This window comes from Anas acuta, chromosome 16, assembly GCF_963932015.1.
Source record: "Anas acuta chromosome 16, bAnaAcu1.1, whole genome shotgun sequence".
NCBI lineage: Eukaryota > Metazoa > Chordata > Aves > Anseriformes > Anatidae > Anas > Anas acuta.
The window spans coordinates 10652968-10673712 of NC_088994.1; the positions used below are offsets into that span (position 1 = coordinate 10652968).

A 20745-nucleotide genomic window follows, 5' to 3' on the forward strand; every position below is an offset into this window, starting at 1 on the left:
TTGAAAGCTGTACAAGAGTGCAATACTCCTGATTGTTTTTGTTCAAAGATGGGGGCGTTTCTAGACATGTCACATCTGAGAAGTGAATGACTTTTGGCATATAGTCCTTAGTTTTCAGACACAAGGGACACATGCAAGGAATATCAAATACATTGCTGAAGCCAGACTACACGTCTCTAAGCATACAATGTTTTATTCTATAGGGAAGGCCTAAAATGGGAATTTTCTTTGCCTATCTAAACAGGGGAGCCTCTTTTTAGGTATTATCTGCTATACAAATATTGGCCTACTCCTTAAAGCTGGTTTCATAGAAAGTTAAAGACGGTCTAAGAAGGAGAACATATCCTTTTATATGTGTTGGATAAGGTAAATGATATCAAATAAAATGAAGGATTAAGGCATGCTTGAGCTTGAGGTAATAGATATAAAAAGGACAGGAATTATTGTTTACTTACATTTTTCAGCTGGGTGTGTGCAATCAGTTTTGCTGGGGATTTATGTATCACACTGGTTAATTTACAGCCTGTGCCAACTCCTGTAGCGTGCCCCGCGCCGGCAGCCTCCGCCAGGAGCTGCCCAGCAGGCGTGTGCTCTCGTCCAGGCTCCTGCCCACCCTGTGCCACCTTCTCTCCGTACATGTTTGTTATTCTCTGCTGACCCCTTCTCTCTTTTCACCATTTTCCCTGATTAATCTAATGGAATCAGTGATCTCCCAACATGCACTGAGGAATGACCCTGGAGAGGGTCAGCCTTCCCCTATCCAAAAAGCTACAGAGCATTCCCCAATGTCCATGCAGTTCTGGACATGGATCACCAGAGGCTTTAATGCTAATATCTACCTGGAGATGTTTTCTTCACTGTCTTGTTTTTCAAGGAATCCATGCCTCTCTCTAAAGAGGGCAAGAGCTGGAAGGCTTCTCCACTAACACCACTTTTTGGCTATCCTAAGTATGGATTTGCAGTGGCTTTCTGGTTTTGAGAAGTATGTGATATTTCATGGTGCTGCTGTTTCCCTAGCTATGTTGACCATTTCAAAAACATTTGGTTAAGTGCTTTTAGGTGCCACCAGTAGCAGTCTTTGAAGCATATTAGGGTGCTTAAGATGACAAGGTCTGAAAAACACAAAAAGAAAAAAATAATAAAGGAAGTTAAAAAGAAAAAAATAAAATGAACTTTCCTGGATGTTTTATGCATGGCTGCTGCTTTGTGAAACAAGTCTTGGAACTTTAATGATGGTGATCCTTTACACTAACAAAAGATGAAGACAGAACACCTTGCTTCTTTTTTTCTTTTTTCCCCCATAATTTGTTGAGATTTAGCAGCCTTCTTTTCTGTTTATCACAGTGTTTTAAAGCATAACAGTGCTAAGATATTTCCTAGAAATCATGGGGAAAGAGCCAAGCTGAACTGTAGTTTACACCTTCAGTGAAAACTATATGCCTGTTGCAGTGGTTTATATTCCACAGTGCTTATGAGCAGTATGATAGGGTCAAAACCAGTCTCCGCAGTATAATAATAAAAGGGATGAACCAAAAAAATCAGAGAGGTCTTAAGGCAAGTTCTTATATTTATGTTAAAAAATAAACAAAAAAAAAAAATCATATAAGGGTCACCCAAAACATTAGAGGAGCAGTAGAAAGCAATAATAACACAGTTGGAAATTCATATGTATTTACAACTGTTTAACCACAACTATTTGAAACTATGTAAGAATTTCTATAAAGAGTTTAAACAAACAGGAAAGATTTCAGTATGTACACTACAGTATGAAGTAAGCTGACTCAACAATAGAATTGTTCACATGCCATAAATCAAACTTTTACAAAGTAATTTACCTACAATAGTTTATTTCTGGTGGCCAATAGGCAGGAAAATAACTTTACCAGGTCAAATTTCCCTCTGTTTCATCAATGAAACTGGTAGTCGGGTTTGCCTGTTTGTGTTTTGTGTGTGATGGTTGGAAACTTTAGGTAAGTTGCAGACATAATGGGGAGGACATTCAGGTTTCCATAGAGAAATCAGACCTTGGTGCTTTGTTTTTCAGGCTGCCTTTCAATTCCGACAGCAGCTGCTGAGCAGAGGCTGGGCTGGGGGTAGGATTAAGGGTACGGTTGGGGTGCGGGCAAGGGTCCAGATGAACCGGGCAGGAGAATGGTGATCTCTGGGAACACTGGACTAGTCTCAGTATGGATTTGCTTGTCAGCAGCTAAAAGTAGTAGTATGGCAGTCTGCGCAGAGGCTAATGAGCAATTATTAACACTAGAATTGAGGCTTTCTGAGAGATCACAATGCTAAAAAGAAGCATCTAAAACCAGCTCTCCCCCCACTTTCTGCTTTGAGCCTGAAAACAAATGTTTGCTTTTGAAGTTTTCTGGAGTTCCCGGAGCATCAGCTGGCAATGCAGAAGATCTGCATCTCCTCCTGAGCCTTGCCGAGTTTCTATCATCGCCCCACCAGGGCTACAGCAGTGACCGTCATCCTCAGGCAGGATTTTCCTCTGGCTTAAAAGAGGGAGAAGGACAGGTTTCTTGGTTCTGATGGAGGGACACAAATAGGGTAGAGTTGTGGCCAAACACCAGGTGAGTTACTCTGCGTAGTCCCCATAACAGTGGTGTGTGGAGGCTTGCAGTGCAGGCTAGCAATAGCACAGGTAGAGGAGGACTGCTTGCTGTTCCACAATTTTTCAGTGTTTCAATAATTACAATTGATCCAAGTTGGCCTTGCGTTGCATTGATCTCCCCAGGAAAGCAAGCCCAAGTCACGACAGCCAGCAACTATGTGTAGAAGAGCTCATGGGATTTATACGGATTTTTTATAATGACCTTCATTTTTGTACACACAAATAGCTGTCATAGTCCTCTCATCCATGCTCAGGGCCACGTCTGACGGCTGCAGAAGGCAGGTGCCCCGGAGCTTGGCCCTGTTGGAAAAGCACCATGAAGTCCAGAAGTAAAGGCACACTTCGAGCCTTCATTTTGCTCTTCCTCTTAATCAGATCAAGTTTTAACGAGCTTTATGCAGGGGGCTGATAGACAGAAAAATTCTTTCAGAATGAAAAATCTGTTCACTGGTGGGAAGGGGGTAACGTAGCAACTCTTGTGTACTTTGGTAAAAAGTAACGTATAAAAAAGTTGACTCTCTTTATGTTTCTCTGGGTGATTCAGGCTGGCTGGGTGTGGCAGCTAGGGAAATTTGATCCACCAACTATTTACATAAACTGAAAAGTGTTTGTCTAAGCACTGCGAAACAAGGGCCTAGCTGGATAAAGTGCTGTAAAGAATTCTTTTCGCAGAATGATCCCCATTTGCCATCCAGAGAGGCAGACAGATGCTTATATAGCAAGATACAAATTTCTGAGGGCTAGTTTACCTTACAACATGGTCAACCTTTCCATCTTTCTCTACATCCTAGGGAGCTGAGTGCCTGGCTGGACAGAAAGTGGAAGATGAGTGCTTCCCATCCTCCCCAGATCATCTCCTTACGCACTCCAAAAATAGAGAATACAAATGCACTACAAAGTAAAAAATAAATCACTTGTAAAAGTGGCTTCCATCTTGGTAGAATGTTTACCAGCAACAGCAGAAAATTCATAATTACGTCATTAACTATTCTGCCTGTCAAGTGGGCCTGGTTTCTGCTAATACAGGCCATGGAAAGCTCTAATATGTAAATGAACTGACGGAAAGGCATTCAGAATTTAACACTAGGTGCTGATTTCAATACTGATAAATTGCTTTGATCCATTGACTCATGCCTTGTTGTCCTTCCAAATGAATGCGAGTACCTTCTGGAAGTGAGTCACCCCTGCAGATGGGGGCCAGCCTGGCCGAGCTCCTGTCCGTGCAGTGCGTAGAGGCGTGTGCTTGGCTCCTGTGCCCTGATGCTCTGCAGCTGACGTATTTAGCCTCGCCATCATGAGGTAGGGAAATGCTCTTGGCTCCATTTTGTAGCAAGAGAGTTGAGGCTTACTCAGTCTGAAATTTTCAAATGTGTTGAAACAGCTAAGTCTTGAAATCAGTGGGAGCTGAGATACCCAAACCCAGCACAGACACACTGGTCGCGTTGATTTTGGGGGGAATTAGGTGATTTGCCTGAGTTCATGAAAGAAAATGGGGACAGAGAACAGAGTTAATCCCAGATGTGTGTCCTGGGCAGAAATGCTTTTTGCTTTTGATGAACTTGAGCTTTCTGTTATCATTAGTTATTTTAGAAGTTTGAACCTTAAGTTCTAATGGGAATCTATTTCTACTATTGAGTTTATGCTTGCTGCACAAGCATTTAGTGCATTTGCAATGAGTTCAATGTAGAAGTTAATAGTTCTGAAGTTCCTGATAAAGGAAAGAGAAGAAAGTGTAAAAGCCTTTAATATTCACCTTGCGTATGAAAATCAGCTCCTCCTCAGCTCTCACCAGCTCTTTCGCTTGGGCTCTTATGGGTGAGTGGGAACAAGACCAAGGGTGATTATTTGCACAGCAGAACCAGGGTTATTTTTAGCAAGTAAGGATCCACTTCTGCAAGACAGGAGTGATGTAGGCACTTCAAGACTTCTGCTGTGATCGTAATGGTAGAGCTTAGAGTGCAATATCTCATAAAGCAGTGCATGTCTCCATTTGTGCTTGCCCTCCGGAACAGACACAGGGCAAAGGCAAGTGTAATAGTACACTTCTGCTTAGAGGCTTCTGCTACCATTAATGGTTTATTATGCTCAAATGCCTAAAAGAAATACTTTAAAGGTACGGATATTTGATGGGGCAGAGGTCTGTTTGTTGGAGGCCTGATCTGAAAGGTCAGTGCATTCAGCACAGCTCTACGTGGCTTCCCACAGGTGAGTCTGGGAAAGGACAGAGCACATTTTCCCCAGGACAGCTCCATGCATTTTCTATTCCTGATCAAGATCTATTCATTGGGCAAGTGCTGTTTAATCAAGCAGCAGGAAAAGGGTGTGTGCTGTCTTCAGAAGTACAAAGAAATCTCATTCAAAGACAGTCCCGTTCTTAAAAGGCTGGTGTTTAAATTAGACCTGCCCAGACAGGTCTGGCATGTTCAGTGTGACCCCCTTTTACTGTGGATGTTCCGGTTATAACTATCTTACTGCTTCCATTTAAAATAAAAACACAACTGACATAGAAAGCATAGATCAAACCAAGCTCCAAACAGTTGTCAGCCCTTGTTGTGAGCCATGGTTTGTGATAAACCACTTCTACTGAGAAGTAGCTACATCCAAAAACTTTAGAAAAGTACATACAAGATCACATCAGCAGACAACTTTAAGAGATGGTAAGAAAATTACCAAATGGGGCATGGGAAAAATGTCAACTGTCTTTCTACAGTTAGAGTGCGAGGGCTGTCTGATTCTTTGGCCCTAGAAACCAAGCACTGTGTGTCTTTTTCAACTGAGCTGAAACACAGTTTTAGCAGAAGCTGTGTGCCATCATTGATGGTCAGAAGTGTTACATCCTTGGCCTCTCAGGATGTTTTCCTCTTGGGCATGCTTTCATGCAGCTTCACTTCACTTTCCCAATATTACACATGATGAAAATGAATCTTAAAGGTCACCAAGGCCTATTGTTCACTGTGCTTTGCTGTAGCTTTGCAGGTTATAAACAACTGAGATTGCGCTGAGATGTGCAGCCTTTGGTTTCTGGTGTAAGGGCGGACCACCCTGGTAGCTGGTAAGGTCCATATGTTCAGCTTTTTCCCTGAAAGACCTCTTGGTGGGTTGCAGTCTGCCTGTCATCCTCGATCTACCGGCAGAGGTAGCAGATGCTTGGCATTGGTCTTGCCGTGAGTCACCTACGGGGAATGAATGATCCATCTGCACACACGGCTGATGCATGCCGGGAGAGGCGTGTTCACACTAAGGCTCCCTAGGAGCCACTCCCAGGCCGTGCTGCTTATGGGGATGAGTGCAAGGTCCAATTCTTGGGGGTTTGCCAGGCCAGCACTCCCTAATTTTGCTGGGGATTCACTGTTCCGTTCAGTGCTGCAAGGCCAGACTTGGCAGAGAGATGTTCAGGTGATACTGCGAGTGCTGGTGTACCCCTTTTGAGGCAGCCTCACAGAGATTGGGACTCCTTTCCTTCTCTTTTGGTTGGGGAAGCCAAGCAAGGTGTGATGTACACACAAGCACCTTACCTGTGTTTACAAGGCATGGGAGAAAAGGTGAATTTTCTTTTGATTTCCTGTGTGAGGTGTGGTAGGGCAGAAGTACAGGCGTATCATACTTTCCAGTGAAACTTCACCTTAAACTGTGCTTGAGTTATCTCACCACAAGAGCAGGAGCCATTTACCAGGTGTCATTATAAAAAAAAATCCGATTCTGAACCTCACTGGGCAACAAGAAGATGGGTTGTTGAGGGAGAAATCAGGAACTGCTCCAAAACAACAGTCTCTCAGCAAGAAAAGTCAGCAAGAAACAGTAGATACTGTAGAAACCAGGGAGATTTTGCCCATGTGCAGAGGGGAATGAACCTTGGTGAGATACAATGGACAGGACAGAACTCAATAAGGGTTCATTCTTCATAATTTCCTACAGAAAACAAGAAACACTACCTGTTGCATGTGGGATGCTGCAGGGTGCATGTTAAATCCCAGAATTATAAAAGGGAGTCAGGGCTTAACATCTGGAGACTTCTGTACAGAGCCATGGTAAAGGAGAGAAGGTCAAAGACTTTTCCTTCCTTACGTATATAAACTTGGTGTGGAAACTTTTTGTCAGGTGTAGAAATTGTTGCCTTGTGGTTAGATCTTTCCAGATGGCTGCGTTGCAGGCCCTGTGTGTGTGTGTCTAAGGACATGTGTCTGAGGACCCTGTGTATGTGCCCCTCAGTGTTGGGGAATATCTTCATAACCATCTCTCCTTCCTGCTGGTCCCTGCCAGCTTTGAGAGGAAGAAAGGAGGTGGGGAGGGTTCGGCACAGCTGAAACTTTCTGGAGTCACCTTGCTTTCAGCAGGAAGACCCAAAGGAAGTCATTCAGGAAGAATTGCTTGGTCCACAGGAATTTGAAGATTTGCCACTATGACTTCTTCTTTTTAATCCTCTTCAAAAGCTGTATTTGAAGTAGACAAAGCAGTCTCTGTGACTCTTGTAACTCTCTTGCTGTTAAAAGTGCATGTGGTACGTTGGTGCATGTAGTACTTTTGTGGGCATAAAAATGTCATGTAAAAATCACCGCCTTCTGTTTGACATCCTCAGCTAGCAAAGCTTTTATTGTAAACATGAACTTACACACAGGATCGTGCTGATTTTAACGGATTTTGGCAAACCGATGGGTAGCACTTGTTTCCCCAAGCTGTTGCTCCTGAGCTGTGGTCAGAGTAGGGGTCCTGCAGGCAGCTCTTGATCAGATCAAAATCTTGTGAAGCCAGCAGCGAGACTGCTGGGGGAGCAAGCTTGAGCCTAAGAACTAAGTTACACCTTGGTGCGATTCCTTAATTATTGCATCACGTGTGTGTGTTTGTGGTCTGTAATGTAATTTAGTTGTTTGGCCATCTTTTGTAAGTTGTAGATGATGTAAAAAGGTTGCAGTCTTTCCATGCCACCACCACGACTGGGGTGAGGATTGCTTGCTAAGTGGGAGTCCAAGGCGCAAAGTGTTGGAAAACCTTCCTGGGGCATCTGAGGCCACTCGTGTGTCCCTTCCCACTCCAGGACCGCTGCTAGCAGCAGCCTGTGGGGCTTGTGCAGAAAAGATTTTCAGTGGGAATCGAGCTAGTTATACCTGTGTGGGGAATCTAAGAAATTGCATAAATGCCTCCAAATGTTATGTAGGAATGTAAGCCTTTGTAAAGCATGAAAGGACGGCTTTCCTGATGCTGTGGAATGGCTAGTTGTTTTTGTGTTGCCTAAAAATGTGTTGAGAATATTTCTGATGCTAAGACTTGTTCATTTCCGAGCGAGCTGTAAAACAGATACATTTACAAGTATGAGTAATGGAAAACAGAAATTTTCTGCACAATGCAGACAATCCTTTCATGTTACATCATTCAAAGCAGTGTATTCACATGGGGATATATTCAGGCAAAACTCCACTTCCAGAAGACCAGGCTCCTCCGCTTGGCTGTGCTTTTAAAGTAGGAAACTTTTGGTTAAGATCTGTGGGTATCTTTCACACAATGCATCAAAGAGCTGAAACGTTGAGGATAATCATTCCCACACTTGAATCTACGTGGGCTAAAGTACGAGCCCTTCTGTGACGGCAATTTAAGCATTATCCCTTGCATTTGCTCCTGAAGATACTGCAGCAACATAGGCAGCCCAACACAGAGACTTCTGACATTACTGAGCTATCAAGCCAATGAAGAAGTCTGACATCCTAAAATTTGCAGGAATAAATGTAATACGGAAGGCTGTTAAGAACTAAATTTATTTCCTCTAGATAAATTCCTTTGTACCATGGAAGTCAAAATATCCCTTTCTAACAGATTTCAGAGCTCCAGGGACCACGATGGCTATGGAGCTTTGCTGTCGGCATGTTGAAGTGAAACCTAAAAATTGATCTCTGAACTGTAGTGTGTGATGAGGAGGAGCAATTCAGATTTATTATGATAAATGTTGTATTGGAGGTGGAGGGAAGAAAATGCAAATTTCAAGACTTCTTACTCTGATGGCTTTTATTTTTTTATTTTACAATTGCATGCTCTTTTCAATGAGGTGCCTTGTTCTGAGATGTTACTGAGCCTCCTAGGCTCTAACAGTGAAGTCCCAACTCCCGGCACTATCGTTTTTGGAAATGAGAGAGCCATGTGAATATACAAAAATCTGGAGGCATAAAGGAATGCATAAATGTACATGAGGCTTCTAGTTATCCATGCAAACACCTAGGTGTGGATCCAGCTCGTGTCTGATGTGTAGGCAGAGGTAAACGTGACTGCAAATGTAGCCCTGTGCCTATCTCTGCCCTGCTTCCTAGCAAGGTGTCTCCATCCTGACATGCAACAATCTCCGCATTCCTGTCCAACCTGAAGCAGGAGTGAATTTAATTAGGAAAACTTTATGCTAACCTGTCCCGCCTCAACACGTGTCTGCTGAGAGCGAGCTCAGCTTTGCTAGGTGCTAGGCAGGGTGTATTAGAGAAAGATTAGAGAAAGGATGTTTGGAGAAAATTCAGCCTCTCTCGTATTCCCCTTTGGGAACAAAATGGTTGGGCACGAGCAGGGCTTTGTGGTGGCTGTTGGGCAGAGAGGCACTGACCCACCAGACCTGCAGCAGCTCGGCAGCGCTGGCCAGACCCCGAGTCAGACCCCACCACGAGTGCTGAGTGAGGAGCCAGTGCTGCAACCAGATGCCACTGCTGGCAGGGGCTGTGATCAAAAAGCATCCAGACTTTTGGCATTTGGGTCTTGCATCTGCCAAGCCTTTCCCCTGTAAATGGCCTTGCATGCCGCCCCAGACAGGGACTGTGCTGAGGAAAGAGCCAAGGGCAACGAGCTCTGCATTTGCCATAAAGAAGGCTGTGGGGTACGCCCCCAGCAGCCCTTGCTCGTGGGGTTTCCTTTCTGACCCTACCAGAGTTCAGGGGTTCCTGGTTTTACACTCCTTTGGTTTAATTTTTAAAAGCGTAGTTGTTTGGGGAAATTAAGCGTTTCAGTAATATGATTTTGAATTGTTCACTGCTTCCCTGACATCTGGGTCCCATCGTGCCTAAACGCTGCCAGCCATCTGGGGCAGTCAGTCCTTACTTGCCAATACTGACTGATATGGCTGCCCATCCTCTTACAGGAAACGCGAGTTGTGCCAACCCAGTTGGCAAACAATTTCTGAGCAAACAATTTGTGTTTATGTATTCTTTTTAGGTGTGCTGATGGTTTCCAGGGATAGCGAGTGTAGCTGAGATTCCTTTCCTCTGTGAGCTTAATCTGCGTGCACCTAATCCTGATGGCAGAAAGCAAATTGCCAGCGTTCAATTTCATGCATTTAGCTATGAACAAATGCTCCTTTGCAACATCGTGAATGAGTAGATTACCTGAATTTTGAGCAATTACACAGCCTTTTGATAAGCCTGTATTATTGTAATTTGTATGTTGGCCCACGGTATCACAATGTTGTCTGCCTAGCCGAGGTGGAAATCTGTACTGAACGTTTAAAGTAATAGATGCTTGCCCAGACCTTTAGGGGTACCTCCTGCTGCACAGGTGGGATGTATCCTACGCTTCCCTTATATTTAGTCTACATTCACCATATTTACTTTGGTGTGCTTCAGACTCAGAGAACTGCTGCTGTAGGTTGCAGGTGACCTGTGGAGGAGATTTTTAGTAATTTATTGTCCATCCTGCGCTGAAACTGCAGGGCATTATGAATTACTTGTATTCCACCTTGGCATAAGTTTTATGTATAAAATTATCAGGAAAGTCAAGTCTGGTTTTACTGAATACTTATTGGAATAATTGAATTGGGAAAAAAAAGAAAAAAAAGAAAAAAAAAAAGGATGCCAAAACTTTAACAAAAGCTTTTTTTCTCCCCTCCATCTGTTTAATCAGGTGTTTGACTGTAGAAGGTGTTTTAACAAAAGCTTGTGCAGATGGTAGGGAAAACATTCAACTATTTGACTAAAAATCACTTCCTCTCCCTAAGAGGGAACATTTTCACAGATCTCATTCGTTCAGCTTCCAGGAGGTGCCACGGGGTACAAAATGCCTGAATTCACAGTGGCAAAAAATCATGAGCAGGATTAAGTAAGTGAATGCCTAAATAGCTTTAGCTTCGGTGTACATATCCAAAGGCATTACATGCTCCCCCGTTTCTCTATAGAAATGATATGTTCCTGTATTTGCCATGCCATATTAACTCCAATATTGTTTTTCTACCTCCATAATATAAGCTGGATGGTGACTGTTGTAGCCATGCGGAGAGCAAGCGCTGACTCACAAAGCCCTGACCTGCTGCTCCTATTATGACCTTGTTATTTCGCTGCAGTGGGTCAGCTCCAGGATGGGACCTGGGTGCACAAGAGAGTCTCAGAGCCTGCAGCCTCAGCCAGCCTGCAAGTCTTACTCCGAACTGCGATGTCTGCGTTAGCTGAGTGAGTCACAAGGTTTTGTTTTGCCATATTCAGATGACACCTCCTCCTCTTAGAGAAAACATGCTGGAATCGCCTCGCAGCATAACCAAACAACAAGAGCGCTGCTGACAGCTCTGACAGGTGCATTTTAAACTGGATTCAGTTTTGTCATCAGGCATATAAAGGAGCATTGACGCTGGGAAAATAAGTAGATTTTTTAAATGTAATTTTGTAACTTTGCCAAGCTTGGCTTCGTTAAGAACTCCAAACATTGCAATCTTCCAGGGTGATTCAAATGCAGATATGTTTGTTTTGTAATGGCACTTAAATATTTCACTCTTTAGCGGGATTTGCACAGAATTTCATGTAGCTGGTGGAGAAAGATTTGCCTGCTCTGGTTTGAGGTGAGCAGGATGACTCTGGGGTTCCTCAGTGCTTTGAGCATGCTTCTGCTCTGTCCCTGTAATTTTTCACCAGAAATTGCCTTGACTGGTTTGATCATTTTTGTCAGTGTGCAGTTCACTGATGTACAGTTGTAATCCGAAGCAGAATTTTCCTGTTAGCCTTTTGCAGACTTTGAGGCATTGTGTTTGTACTTTGGAAGGAAAACAGGAGACTCAAAGCCCAGTTAAAAGCAAACAACATTTGTTTTATTTTGTTCATTTTGCCATAGCCTCTCTGCTCAAAGGCTTCCGGGTAAGCACATGCAGTCACATGAGAGAAATCCCCAGACTCTGAAGGATTAGGATTTTTTTTTTTTTTTTTGGTCCAGAATCTGTTTTCTTCAATCCAGAAAGATTTGGTTTGTGAGGAAAACTTGCAAAAACTTTAAGATCACTTAATGAACTGAGACACAGATGATGAATTGAGAGATCATCTTGAAACATGCATGTGGAAAAACACAGCTGGGATAAGGCTGAGTGTATTTCGTCTGGTAATTCTGAGGGACTGGGTAAGGTAGAACACACAGTGGCTATGGTAGGGTCTGGCTGTTGAATTCCTTACATGCTGAGCAAAGCATTAATGTAAATTTGGTACAAACAATGTCATGTTAGCTTGACAATGATTTGATAGATTGATAACCTCTATTCCTCCTGCAACCAGATATACAAGTCCCAGGACTTGTAAACTGGTTTGGTCTACAACTGACCCACTGCCGTGTCCTAAATTTTCTGATGTTGATGGCTTTGTATTAAGGAACAAAATAAGAACAGTAGCATCAATGTGAAACCAATGCTTTGGCTGTCCTTTTAGGGTGATCTTTCCAAGCATGCTTCTTTCTTCCTTGAAGTTATAGCCCGTGTTCTTGGTGTAGAATGGTGATTTATATATATATATATAAATATAATTTTTTGTCCTTCCTTTCCTTCCTTCTTTCCCATATCTCCTGAGCATGCAAACTAGCCAGCTAAATGCTTGAGGTAAGGATCATAGCATTTCTGCTGAGAAAATTGCATCTAGTTCTTTCTAACGTTGGCTTCATGTTTAGAGAATTGTCTGTATATTTTTACATGCACAATTCACATCTGCAGACAGGCCTAACTAGCGTTTGGACTTGACTTTCTTCTTGAAAAAATCTGACTCTCAAATGCATTCTTTTCTTGTGAGGCTTAGGAATATTGATTTTTTTAATGACTTGCATGTCAGACCACCCTTCGTTTCTAGTACTGAAATGATGTGACAGTCTGTGGATGGTTGTGGAATAAGTGATGTCTTGGTCAGAGCCCAACACAGATTTCAGGCGCAGCACTTCTGCCTCCCTTGCCAGCCTCTGAGGCTAAAAGTCTGCCTCTGCCCCAGCATCTCATCTGCTTTCTCACTTGGACTCAAACAAAGGTCAAGTCTTGACTTTACAGGTCAGTGCAATGAGTGGCAACAAACTAAGGACTGATGGGGAAAGTGTCAGAAGAAGAAAGCCTTTAAATCTGTCTTCTGGTTGAAACCCAGGCAGGAGACGGCTCTAGGATTCTCCTTGATGCTTTCAGCACAGGGGCTCTCTCCCTCCCTGGTCTCCCACTGTGAGGTGCTATGAGCTTTTCGTACCCATGCACTTCACTAGAGCTGATCTCCAGCAATTTGCCCAGTTTTTATGCGACTTTCCTTTGCCCAAAAAAACCTCCTCTGTGGAGCAGCAGCATCCTGTATGACAAGGGGCTATGGAGCAGGTATTTGCAAAAAAAGGACTTCATAGTAGAATGGGACATGATGTTTTAAGACCCAGACATTGGTTTCACAGCTTGCTTTGTGAAAGCTGTGTCATTGTTTTACATTTATTTCCATTTGCTTAAAATCCTCCTACTCAGAGCTCTGTACACATATGTACGTGTATGTGCACCTATTAAGAAAAAATATGTATGTATTGTGTCAACATACAAAATTTCTGAATTCTGGAAGTGACTGTGGATGCTGTGGTTACACCTTTCTTTGTTTTCCTAGAGCTCAGTAAAACGAGGCTTAGCCTGGTGAAGATGTGCTGAAAATCCCACGCAGGAGATTTGCTTCTCAGATCACTCCTGTGGCAAACCCTTGTCTGTGGGCTTTAAACCGAGAGAGACCTTTAAAACAACAAACAAACACAATAAACCAAAAACTAAACAGGAGGAAAAAAAGCTAGATTATTAAGATTATTTCTCCTAGCAGTAGGAGGAGAGGGGAAACAGGTGCTGAGAAGCACCATGGAGACTCCTCTGAGCTGCAGACAGTGACACAACCTTGGGGCAGGAACTTGAGTGTGCCTGGTGTTTTTGCACAAGCATCGATGGGCTGGTCACCCCACACTGTGTTGGGGTTTGTTGCCCTCTGTTCCTACCAGGCAGTGGGAGCAGTGCGCAGAAGTCCAGGCTATTGCCCCAAATGCTGCAGAGAACGAGCACTGGTCCTGTGTCTCTATCAATATCTGCTGGTTGTGCATCTGAGTTCCCAGCAGTTTTGAGCCAGGGTGCTGTTGAAGGAGGTCTTTGTAGCTGTGAGCATGGATGGAAGTTGTTGGGGGCTCAGGAAGCTGTACTGCTTCCTGAAGGCCGTCTGTGCACTGCTTTAGGGAGAATGGATTACAGGGTGCTTCCACAACAAAAAACAGGATTGTGCTGCCTGCTGTAGAAGAAACATAAATGCAAACCTTTTGGGTTTTTGTACAAAAAAAAAAGCTCATACTAATCCAGAACAAGTAAAATGAGAAAATGGGAGTTACAGGAGGATTTTTCCCTATGATACGTGAAGAACCTGAGGGAGATAGGAAGAGAAATTCACCTCAAGTGTCACAGAAGGTGGGAGGCTGGAGAAGGGTAGGAGACCAGGAGTTATGGTCGTTGTGTTCTTGTTGAGCCAATTGCAATCACGTCATGGCCAGATAGCGAAAACCAGCGTTGTCTTAATTTCCCAGGAGCTAATTCATATTTTGGTGGAGTTCAAGGAGGACTTGCAGGACTAGCAAAGCAGCTCTTTATTACGTTTATGAAAAATAAGACTTGTATTTTGAGTCGTAACATCTATACACTGGATCCAAATCTCGGATACTCCATTAATCATAAATTCTTGCAATAAAGTAGGCTGTGGTGACCTACTGGAGTCTAGCACAGGAGCAAGATGTTTCAGTAGTTATTTAGCCACATATGAGGCTCTGGAAAAGGAATTGGATGCATAACCACACTTTCTTTTTTTTTTTTTTTTTTTTCCAATAAAATGTCTATATCCTGCAATTTGAAGGGAATCCAAAATTTACATGAATGAACATAGGTTTGGCAGATAGTGCATCCTCCACATTAGGAGAGGGAGTTGGCGAATACTGAAGTGTTTTCTCTATTCAAGTCTTTGATATTCAGGATGATAATTTTATTTGCTCAATAATTGGCATAAATCAAAGAAATATTTTCTTTTGAGTAAAAAAATGTTTGTTTGAATCAATTATACATGCTTGTGTGTGTACACATTTTTGTCGCTGAACCAAAAATTACAATAATTAGCTTTTTCCAAGAGGCTGTTGGTCTTAAAAGAAAAGTAGCAACATTTTGACTTTTTACATATGTTTATTCATACTGTTTAGAACCCAGTAACAGCGATGACAATTTTCTGGAAAAAAAAGGGGGAGTAGCATATGAGGAAGTAATGGAGTTGTTTTTTCTTCTCTAAGTGAACTGTCCATTTGGCAGAAAGCCATCTTAGGCAATCATGTAGGTTTTCATCTAGCTCCTTCTGCGAGCTTTTATTGCTCCAAATATCTACAAAATGAGTAAGCTGGAGGATTCTTCTTCCTCTTGTGTAAATTGCTAGTGAGCACGTAATTACCTGTTATAGTAATTACTTTGTTTCTACACAGAGGTAGCAACTATATGCAAACGAAGCACTCAAATACCTGAATATTTTGGCATTTGTGTTTCATGTGCATATAAATGCGTCACAATTTCTGTGTAAAGGTAACAGATGATCATCTCATTTCTAGTGAAATGCAAACAAGTTCTGAAGGGCATATCTCAAGATCTCAATCCAATTAGACTTGTGTAATGATCTGGTGAGAGGGTATTACATGCAAGGTTTTCTTGATACCAAATCCTTTATATCTTGTATCAAACACTTGAACTAAATATTTGTGAATTAGGAGTATTAAATTAAATAAAGTCTGTCTCAGTGTCATGAGATTTCCTCTCGAGGATGCTCCCACAGTTATTAAAAAAGAACAGAGCAGAATATTTAGCATCCTACCAATGATTCCTTCCCTGCCCAAGGATTAAATGAGGACAGGCTTCAAATTCACCCCAGGCAAGAAACTGTGCTTGAACGGGATTCTCGCTGATCTGGGTTATTCAAGTCCTCAGTACCAAAAGAAGGCCTTTTGCTGTATTTTCAGAGCAGTCTCCCTAAACCTTCTCACCTCTTACACCCCAGACAGCAAAGAATGTCATAGAGTCTCTGAAGCTTTGCAAGTTTTCAAACGCTTCATGCCATTTGGTCCAGATTAAAGGAGACAGAGGCCTCAGCCCTAATGGGTGTCACTGGAAGTGGTTAGATGCTTGGGATTATTCCCTTTTTCCCTGAAAATGGTGCGGTCTGCCCAGAAGGAAGGCATGGCATCAATACTGGAGAGTTTATGCATGTCTGATTCAGTCTAGATTGTTTATCTTTTAAACACCATTAACTGCAAATTAGCTGGTACTTCTGTGGCCAGAAATTAATAGATTCCATTAGTGAGCAGTCTCAGTTACAGGATTATTTTCCCCTTTACCTCATGTGCTCGGCTGTTTGCATTTGTGGTGCTTTCCTTTCGTGCGGGAGGTCCGGGGAGCGCTGAGCCGCCGGGGGCTGGCTCCGACTGCAGCTCGAGCCCCTTCCTGCCCCTCGCTTGTCTGAGGCTGCTGGTGTAATCAGCCAGCTCTCTCCTCTTGAAATCTTTGGATTTTTGGCTTCTGTGGCTTCGCTCTCTTACAATTATTGCATTGCTTTCCCTGTACACGTTTCCTTGCAGATGGCTCTGTAGCTCTCTTCTCTCTTCAAATCACCTGCTTGAAAACCAAAGACCCCAAACCTCTCTGCTGTTGAGTAACGATCTACATCACTGCCAAAATGTCTTGGTTCTGTGCAAAGGAGGCCTCGGTCTGTCCCTTACAACCCCTGGAGTGGTCCCTGGAATGGTTCTGGTGCCAAAGGAGCCCCCTGTTCCCATCCGTACCATGCGTGGTCCATTCCTTGCCCCACAGCACAACATCCTTCACCTCTGTTTAGATCTCTGTAACCTGACTATGACAAAACTGCCTGATTCTTCCTGCATGGCAGATCTCTCGGAGTTTTCTCTACCTGTGTCTTGTCCAGACTCAGAGTTCACTTTATTGCAAAGCCCGTTAGGGGAAGGAGCTGTGCCTACATTGGGAAGTCTGATGAGGACACTTTTGCTGAGTGCATTGCTCTGACCTTAGTAGTTCTTGTTACACATCCCTCCACTGCCTTCCTAGGCCATATCACTTATAACCTTACATTTGTTATCTGCATGTATCACTTTTTGTCTTATGTTGTATGCTTTGTTGAGGAAATAGCATGTTTCTTTATCCCTGTGTTATATGGTGTCCAGTCCATTGAGGTGTAGGTCATTAAATGGGATTCCTAAATCTCTGGAAATACAAATAGTAATATGGAGAATTAAATTAATTTAGGATTTGCAAATTAAGGATTTCCTCTCCCTATATAGCACATGAAGTATATCAGCACAAAATTCCTGTGTAATTAGATGTAGAGAATATTTTGTCTATTATGAAGCATCCTAGACAGGAACAGGAACTATTAGTCCATTCCTCCAAACCAAAGTTATTCCAGTCCTTTAATCCCTTCTTAATGATTTCCTAAATGAAATTCATAAAAGCTGTAGAAAAAAAAAAAAAAAAAAGATGGCATTGATTTTATTCTTTTTCTTCTTCTTCTTTTTTTTTTTTTTTTCCCCCGTGTTCTTTGAAGTATTGAACATATAAATGCCAAGATAGATAGCAGATGGATTTTTAGATATCCCAAGTTGTGTTCTGTTCAGTCGTTCGTCCCGCAGCTAGGTATCACTCAGTAGCTGGATTCTGCTTTGCTGGCCCGGACGCATCCTGGGAACTGAAGGGAGCAATGCAAATCCGGGGGCAATGCAGGTGAGGGAGGCGTTTCTTGCAGGCTCCCAGTCTCGCTTCCCAGTGCAAACTGGTCCAATGGGAGAAAACCACCCTGTTTCTGGGAGGACTAGTCCCCTAAAGCACCTGCTTTTAGCTGTGCCTTTGAAGAATGCTTTGCAAGCTTTGAGAGCAATCTCAGTCCTGTTCAAACTGCAGATTAGACTGAGGAACGAGATTGGTTGTGTGGTGGCAGTCTTTAAACGGAATGATTATAAACACAAACTGTAACTAAATTTTGAAGGAAACTGGATCTCCAGACATCAATGGCATGATTAGAAACACCGTGGGGAGTGCATGCATAAAGCTTCTTTTAATTCTCTGCTTTTCAAGCATTTAATAGCTTGACAGCAACATTTTAATAACAGCCGACTAGGCCCAGTTTTGGCATGCACCGCATACGGAAACAGCTTCTGGAAGCTGTCCATGGAGCAGTGAATTCCGTTTCCGCAGGCTAGAGCTCATGTGGAGATAGAGCACCGAGATAGAGCACTTAGGATTCAGGACGCCTTTCCATCGCTCGCCTTGGGAACGTTGCGCAGTCCTCGTACCAACGCGTTAGCGGCCCTCGGCAGGGGGTTGTGCTGAATTAATTTTTCAATGCACATTTTCTAAGCTGACTTCACTGAGTAGTGCTGAAGAAAGCTGTCTTTTAGCAATGAAGTTTTGGTTCTGGAATTTTATGTGGTGTTCCCCGAGCCTTCATCAGTGACAAGAATGGGGACCGTGGCTGGACACCCTTTGAATAGGGCTCCTGAACACTGGAGCTCCTGTCAGTATTTGCCGCTTTTCTTTTTTTTTTTTTTTTTTTTTTTTTTCCCCTCCAAGATCTGACCTTTCTGAGCCTTGGCTTTAACCTTTAAAAAGGAAATTTTCTGTTCTGTTTAAAAAATAAAAGTGAAGCCAGTTAAATTGAAAAGGACTCAAAAAAAAATGTATCTCCTGATAAAAACAGATCTGTGATTCTCTGTGTCAGATCTTATACCATCCCTTATACCTCTAAAAAGAAGTAGCAAATATGCTTACAGTTATGGTGATTGCTAACAATAAATTGTTTATTCAAGGAAATGGAAAATTAGGCTATTAAAATTGTATTTCTACTTAGGACCTTGCATACAATAAGAATTAAGGTCTTTCATCTGGATTGGGATGTAGGTCAACATCTTGCTATATCCTTGTCAAAGAGGTGGGAAAAGGCACTGATTGCTAATAAAGATGTGACAAATCACTACAACAGGAATTGGATTTTCAAGGTACTTCTCAGTATTACACCTTTTTTTTTTTTTTTTTTTTTTTTCATTTTAAAACATAAGAACTATAAACTACGTTCATTCATTATGCTTATATTGTGATATAGCCAAAATTGCATACCACTCACCCAAACTTATCTGCTGACCTTGTTAAATGTATGTGGGTGTTTGCAGGGAAGTGCCCTAAATATAGAAGTGAATTGCAAATGTTTGACCAAATGTCTCACATTGGCTGGGAAATCATGCTCTTGCAGGATGCATGCAAATCCTGGAAAATGAATTCATTTACCTGTCATCTGAGCGTATTAGCTCCTAATGTGAAGCAATATGTGCGAGCTGCAATATCTGAAGAGGTGCATTAATAATTGAAGTTTGGTCCAACCTATACCATGGCAGCAGTTGTGTAGTTGGATTTTGTTATGCCTAGGTTTCTCCTTTTGGCTGGTTTCCTTCTCTGCCTGAGCCCCGGTCGTAGCTCATCTGCTTCCCAGGGCTGTTCTGGCTCGGGGTGGCGCAGCTGCCGCGAGCGGCGTTGCAGCACCCTGGCAGTGAGCGGGCTGGAATTCCCAGGGAATCAGCATGGCATTTCCTCAAGTTCAGTCACCATGCTAGGCATCTTTTAATCAAAAAAAAAAAATAAAAAAAAAATCAGAGCAGTTACAGACAGAACTACACCATCCCTGTGACCCCATGTTGCTTCTCAAGGCAAGCAAAGTATTGTTCGGTAATCTCTAAAAATGGTGGGCATGGCGAATGGTTGTACCTTAAACTAGCTGGGGAAAAGGGAAGGCTCCTTTATTTAGGTTTTACGTTTTCTGAGCTGAAATTTTAAGTAAGATATTTTCCTTTGGTTCCTGTATTTTTGTAGAGTAGAGGACAGGGACCACCTTGAATCCCTATGCAAATATGTAGCCATATTATTTTCAATATCAACAGATTTCAAAGCTATAGTCATTTCTGCACATGCTTATTTTTAAACATATGAATTACCTCATTGCCGTCAAATAAAGATCTCCTTTGGGGGTTCCTGGCTGGGCTTAGTAGTCTATTAGAAGCACGTGTTTTGGTGGAAGAGGTGATGCTGACAATGAGGCAGATGTGGAGGAATCACCATTCTGTTTTACCTTAAGTACGACATCAGAAATACTCATCAGCAGAAACCTTGCTTTTTCTTGTGGCATTTTGGCCAAAATAGGCCATAAACCAGAAAATGTATTGAAGCCTATGTTAACTGAATTAAAGCTTTTGAAACTCTCACTTCAAAACCCATGTAGAAAGGGTTGCACCTTTAGGTCAGGTGGTGGTCTTGCTGATGAAATGTATGCTTACTCTAATACCAGCACCACTTTCAGGATCAATTTTAAATCCAATTCCACTGCTCCGTGCACAGGACACCCAGCAGGATTGGTGGCAGCTCCAAGCTGGGGCCTGTCTGCTCCTCAATAGGGCAGATGGAAATGCAGGAAGGTCCAAAGGCAGCAGCTCTCGTTGCTGGTGAGCAGGGTCCCCAAGGGAGTGACTGTGCTGTGCTCCTTGCTACTGGTAGCACTGGGTCCTCTGGTTATGGCCTGATGTTTGGTCATGCTCTTCCTCTGCCAAGTAACACTGAATGGGAGTTGCCCTGAGGCATTCAGAAGGTGCTAAGTATTTATCAATGATAATTATTAGGTTTGGGAAGACTTTGCTTTCTAGCAGGCAAAGGGATATTATCATCTTCTCAACTAACCTTTGCATTACATTGTCAATAATATGTTTAAATACACAAGTTTTTTACGCTTTTTTTTTTTTTTTTTTTTTTTTTTAATTTGAACCCCTCTATTTCTCCTGTGATTAAATGTATTAAATTGCTATGCTGATGACTG

The 20745-nt window shown here is 42.6% G+C and overlaps 1 protein-coding gene across 19 annotated transcripts in view; it reads left to right on the forward strand.

The window, feature by feature from the left end:
• The window catches only part of SPO11 (SPO11 initiator of meiotic double strand breaks), a 326125-nt gene that overhangs the window by 40430 nt on the left and 264950 nt on the right, over positions 1-20745 (forward strand). For 8 of the 19 annotated variants that reach the window (XR_011101812.1, XR_011101807.1, XR_011101809.1 and 5 more), the window contains exon 3: positions 10917-11022. The exons of the other annotated variants lie outside the window; for them this stretch is intronic. The gene's annotated coding sequence lies outside the window, so the exon portion shown is untranslated. The remainder of the gene's footprint in view (positions 1-10916; positions 11023-20745) is intronic. 19 annotated transcript variants of the gene reach the window in all.